This window comes from Dinoponera quadriceps, unplaced genomic scaffold, assembly GCF_001313825.1.
Source record: "Dinoponera quadriceps isolate SergipeBrazil2010 unplaced genomic scaffold, ASM131382v1 scaffold1846, whole genome shotgun sequence".
Taxonomy (NCBI): Eukaryota; Metazoa; Arthropoda; class Insecta; order Hymenoptera; family Formicidae; genus Dinoponera; species Dinoponera quadriceps.
Window position 1 is genome coordinate 287,354 of NW_014556140.1, and position 6,453 is coordinate 293,806.

General features: G+C 45.4%; 1 protein-coding gene across 10 annotated transcripts in view; it reads right to left on the minus strand.

The window, feature by feature from the left end:
* LOC106746934 overlaps positions 1-6,453 on the minus strand; it is a 163,836-nt gene that overhangs the window by 51,158 nt on the left and 106,225 nt on the right. The gene's annotated exons all lie outside the window — the stretch shown is intronic.

Here is a 6,453-nt window from a genome sequence, read left to right on the forward strand (position 1 = left end):
CAGCGAGAAATTGCATTACTTCCCCCCCCCCTCCCGTAATCCTGATAATACGCGATCGAGTTTGTACCGCGCGATAAAGCATCGCAGCAGCCGCAGTAATATCTCGAACTTCGTTAAGGAGTGGCTTCGCGAAAAAGCGAAACGAGGGGAAATCGATCGTCTTCGACGATTTCGACGATGTGCGGAATCGCTCCTGCGCTTATTCGATTTCTCCGTTTACTCGTTTCTCCCTCTCTTCGAAGTGTACCGCTTTCGATTTTCGGAAAAACTTGTTTGTTTTCATTGATTCACGTAACGACAGTCCGAGGTATCACGTCATCGTTTAACTCCGAAACGTTCCGAATTCCAAAGGCTAATTTGCGTTTTTATCTGCCGCTTGAACTAAACGAGACGAGTCCTCCAAACACGATATTTGTATTGCGCTACATGGAGAAACAAATGTTAGATTCAATAATTACTCCAATACTCTTTAACAAATTTTCACTTGGATCAAGTAAATATATTTACTGGATAATTCACTTGGATAATTCACTTAAAAGATATTTCACGTGGGTGAAGTAAACGTTACTTGATCCAAGTAAAAGCCTTCCGAAGAATATTAGAGCACTTATTTACTTGAATCTAGCGCTTTTATCTACGTACATAATCAGTCGATTAATTTTTCTAATTATTGCCCGAGACGATGCGTTCTACGACGATAATAAAACGCTATTCACTCACCCACTCACTCACATTCCTCTCTTTGCAGTTTATCGTTCTAAGCGCTCGCGTTAGAAACGGCACCGGTGATTCGCAATTATTGCCAATTTCCCGACAGAGTCAGAAACGAATCTAAATTCTCGCGCGAGAGCGCGTCATCACGCGCTCAGCTGGCGGGTCTTTCTACGACGGCGAAAGAGAGAGAGAGAGAGAGAGAAAGAGAGATATCACTTGTTAATCAGCCGCGATCGTTCGCAGGTGCTTCTCTCGCTTCGGCGTGCGGCCGCTGGATGGGGTTTAAATTTTTGGTGAACCGTGTATTACGTGCGGGAACAGTCTCCCCTCTCTCTCTTTCTTTCTCTCTTTCAGCTCTCGCTCGCGCGGAAATGTACATGCTTTCACGCCGATTTTCCGCGAATTGAATGGCAGTCCGCCAAGTCGGCGGGTTTGTATATTGTACGGCCGTAGGAGCCGTTTCGATGGAAATAAAAGGGAAATATGTATATATCCCGGCCGAGGAAAACGACGGTCGGGTCTTCGAGTCGGTGGTCGCCTGACGAACCACCGTCCGATAAATCGAGAGACTGCATCTCTCACGATAATCCCTCTCCCCCGCCTGTCCGTCTATCCTCCTCCGGCCCGACAGCAGTTCGCGCCATGGAACTAAGAATCTAGGGACGGTAGATATAAGACGGATACACGGTGACAAATGCGCGGTAAGGGGGGTGTAGTGCTGTCTCTTTCTGCAACAGAACACTGCCGGGTGTTTCCGTCGCATAATACCCGGTAATTCCCGAAAGTGTGGATATATTTTGTATATTTTCTAACCTCCGAATTAAAGTAATGGAATGTGAGTCGTTTCTAATCGTTAATTTCATCAAATGTAGACGTATATTTAACGTAACATGATAAATTTACTTAACAATTGGAGAAGTGTTTTAATATAACTGTGATAACTCATAGAGAGAGAGAGAGAAAGAAAGAAAGAAAGAAACATACCCTTAATCCCGCAGAAAATGTATTTTAATATTTTTCCATGAAAAAATTATAAAATTTCTAAAATTTTCTTCTCCGCTGAGAGAAAAGTTTTCAACGATAGAAAATTCAAAATGCGATCCTCTTTAGCGTCATCGAGAAATTGTTACGCTAATATACGCAGAGAATATCGGGTACGGATAAAAACGAAGGATTGTTTCGACCTCGATGTGTCACCGCGTCGTTGAGGTTTCGCTTCGACGTTTCGACACGGCTCGCGGAATAAAAGAGGAGAAAAAGAGGAACGGAGAATCGTCGACGTTTAACCGTGCCGTGTATGAAATGAAATTAAACGCGACCTCGCGTTTGTTGTTTACGCGTGCGTTCGTTTGCCTGATCCCGAAAACGGTTAACCGAGTTTTCGTCCAATTGTTTACTCGAATCTGGCCCCGCCGCTGTGGGTAACATACGCGATTCGGTTTGTGAATTCAGAACGATGACATGACATTAATTTCGGTGGGGATACATTTGTCGTGCGTCACAGATATTCGACGATGTGCGCCCCCGCCGTCGTCATCGTTTCGTTTTTTAAATATATAATAAACACCGCGTAAAATTCATTTCGTTCGTCCCGTCGGGCCCGATCGCGCTCGTCGACGGTCGCAATTACGAGGGAAAATAGTTGAAGTGAAAAGATCGTTGGAAAAAGATTACCACACATTTGATTCAAATATAGAGCTGTTCAAAATAACGCATTCATCTTTTCCACATAATTATTTTAAACGTTACAAAAAGATCTATTATTTTCAGAATAATCATACTGTGATCCGCAGTGGACTATCGTAATCTTCCATTGAAATTCAAGAACATTAATTTTCGTAAGAAGATAATACATTCTTGCTTGTACATGAAACAATGATTGCGTCTATTAGAATATATAAGTCCTGAATTGATACTTAATTTTTATCCCGTGCGGAGAAACTTTCCGACTTTGTGCGTCGCTGGCCGGGTAATTGCAAGGGCAATCCGCGGCAATGGTGAGCATCCATTCATTTTTCCTTCGCTTCGGATAAGGCAGCTTTAATTACGCGGAGACGCAACGGCTTTAAACACAATCACGAGAGCCTGGCCGCGCGCGGGGCTCCCCGGGGCAAAAGCGCATTTATTCAGCCGTGCAAATAGCCCGGCTGAAACGGCATATATGAGATTCAATTACGTCCCTTGATCCTCGATTCTTTGCGAAGGCCAGACGGTCTCTCTGTCTCAAAGGTTAAGAAGATCCGCACGCGTATAATCACGGACACGGTAATTACTCGATTGTTGCATAAATAAAGCGATTTCGAGAAATGGCTGAGAACAGCGGTAAAAGCAGAGTTCAGAGTTCGGGGATGAAAAGAGGCTGAAGTCTCTTCATCGCCATGCTGATATCCGGGAGGTCGTCTGATCGATCATTCGATGCACGGTCAAGCTCGAGACACGTTTCGACGTTCAAGTCACACGAAGGGTGTGTTAATGTGTGAAATTTAATACAACAGTTTTGCTTTTGCAGGTGGTTCTGCGTGTAAACAAAGAAGGTTTAACTAAAATTTCGACTCGGGATGACTCACCGGGAAATATAACGATAGTTGGCGCGATAACGGTTAATCGATGTTATCTCGAGGTCGAGCTTATGATCCCCGCGATAATAAAGCGCGTATGTGCGTCTCTCTGTGGAGAGTTTCATAGCGGTGGCCCAGCAGATAACTTAAGCTGTCATACTGAAACGACGTCTAACAGAGTCCGCAGTCGTCGCATTTGGAGCGACAGTCGCGCGAGATGTTGACTCCCGGTTTACGACTGCGCGCCGGAGGCAGGAGCAACTATGAAGTTATTGCCTGCCGAAGATGCGGGCGGCTGGAGAGCAAATCGCCTCTCATTTCGGTCTCTCATGATGCCACCGCGAAATGTTTCCGGCGGTTGCAAAGTTTCTACGGCGAGGTGTTCGACCGTTCGCGTTCGTACGAATTGTTCTCCGCTTTCCTTCCGCAACCACCCGTGAACATTCACTTGCTTCGCGAAGATATTCGCGTCCACCTCAATATTTAACTCTGATATACGATAAAAATTTACAATTATGTACTTATAGTGAGATTATATTTTATCGACGAAATGAATGATAAGTTGATTTACGCACTCGAATGAGACGCGATGTCGAGATAAAGTAGATAAACGGTCAATAGATGTACGCGTAGTAGAGAAGTCAAAGTCTTGTGGTGTTGTAACTTACGTAAGCTCGGAAAAAAAAAAATATATATAGATGAAATATATACGTATATATAAATATAATTTCGCGTTTCATCTCGTTAGGAAAAATGACGAATTATATCGTACTCGAGTAGCCCCTCGTTAGGCACGAGTCCTTTAATCAGATTAATTAACTCACTCCAATCGGGAGCGGAAAGAAGCAGTTCGCAAGCTGCGTCGCACCTTTGGTGCGACTTGCATAGCACATTGCATCGCACATTGCGTCCTACAATTACGAGTCCGCGACTGGGAAGTTTGCCCGGGTCAACGTACAACACGCGACAGGGCGAGAGGGTGAGAGAGAGAGAGAGGTTGCAGGAAAGTTAAATATCTTAGTCAGGGTGACGAGTTAAATCACGTAAATCGCGCATTGCGACACATAAACTCACACACACACACATACATTCATACACGGTGCATGCAGAAATACACGAGCGAGGCGCGTTCGCGTTGTTGTCCGGAACGACTTTCCAGGGCAACTCCGCATCGGCGCTGGAACTTCGTCTGCCGCTTCAAACGCGAGCAGATATCTTTAGAGAAGCGGAAATAGCGCGCGAAGTTCTGGAAAGAGGCGTACTCGGCTGTCGCTGGAAATTTACTACCCCTCCCCCCTCCCCATGTCGATATAATAAAGCGACGGGCGCTTCCTCTCGCGAGTCCCGGTGAGCGGCGACGTTCTTCGGGCCCCGCAAAAATTCCGCCGGCGATCATTTGTCGCGATTTCTCAAACACCCGGGGCCACCTTTGCGTGAAAACGCAAGAACTCTAGCGGACTAACCGCGCGCGCACCGACCGAGAATTAACGTGCAGCCGTAGATGATAAATGTGCGGGAACGGTGCGTCAATAATTCGGACACGCACGATGCAATTATTGCGAATCGACGACCGCACGGTAAAAACAACTCCGGTCGGTGTAACTGAATTTTCTATCGCCCGGGGGACCCGAGTAGAAACGTAACTAACCGGCCTGAGTCGAAAGCTAGTCGCGTAGCTAATAATAAAGGCTAAATTAAATTTTCTAGCTCGTTATTAATTCGTTAATGACTGATTACATTGGTCGATATATCTAAAATATACGTGATTTTGGTATTATTTTGAAACGATCTATGCGCGTGCCGCAATCGATCGATTCGCGGCGACAGGCTCGTATTTCGCGCGCAGGGCCACGTGAAAATTTGCAACTCACGGGAATTTCGGGAAAATCGATATTGCTGCGCGCGCGCGCAGAATACAGCGTAGAAGTGAAAATTTTTTCTCAAATTTTCCGCATGGTTGATTCGCGACGTATTTTTTTTTCACATACCGTTCGTTCCGTGACGCGAGTATCGATGGGAAAAAGAAGAATCGGATTAATTCTCGCTGTCAACGGTCCGTCATCAGTTCGCGTGAACTCGAGATGACCGATCCCGCCGGGATTCCGCTCGTCCGGCGTTACGCGAAATCGCATGTAAAGGTGGAACGCTAAAATTTACGCTGGAGCGAGCATTTCCGAGCGGCTCTCTCGGCTGAGAAGAAGACGCGCGACAAGCGGATTTTGCGACGCAAGAAGTCGCACGGAATGTCATTCGAATCAGATGACGAAGACACTGGAAATACAGGATCCAAAATCCATGTTGCTGAAGAGTATATCTCGTTCCATTTCCATTAACCATATACTTTTTGCTTGTCTACCAGGTGTATGCATAAGTTTTTTCCGGTTTTTTGGTAAAAAAAAAAAAACACGTAATTTTCAAGGGAAATTAATTTTTTTTTAATTCAAAATATTGGCCATCGGTTTCTACACATTTCGTCCATCTTTCAGGTAATTTATGAATACCATGCCAGAAAAACTGCTTGTCTTTTGCGGCAAACCATTCGTCGAGCCATTTTCCAACTTCCTTGAAATTGCTGAAGTGCTGTTCTGCGAGCGCGTGCCCCATTGATGCGAAGAGGTGATAGTCAGATGACGCCAGGTCTGGGGAGTACGGCGGGTGCGGAAGAATGTCCCATCCAAGCGATTTCAAGGTGTCTTTCACTGGTTTTGCTATGCGAGACGGCGCATTGTCGCAACAAAATCACTTTGCCATGTCTTCTGGCCCATTCCGGTCGTCTTTCGATTAATGCGTGGATTAAATTAATCATTTGTTGGCGATAGCGTTGTGTATTAACGGTTTCGTCGGGCTTCAAGAGTTCATAATACTGTTACGCCCGTGTCTTGATGCCCGCGCCTTTAGCGCCCTGAACATACAGCAGATTCTCTTAGCAACGAGTCGTAAACAATAGATGATCAGCGTTGACTAATAAACAACGGGGTTAGAAAGATTCTCTTTGGGGCCGTTGAGTCGTCGTGACGTGCGCGACGGTCTTTAACGAAAGAGAGAGCTTAAGTCTGCGAGTTACGTGTGTTCCCTTGTAAATAGTAAATATAGTTGAAGTTGTTTTCTTGTTAACGTTGTTTCGTTTTATTTCCCCGCACGAGCGTAACATTTTGGGGGCTCGTCCGGGATTTAAAAAAAA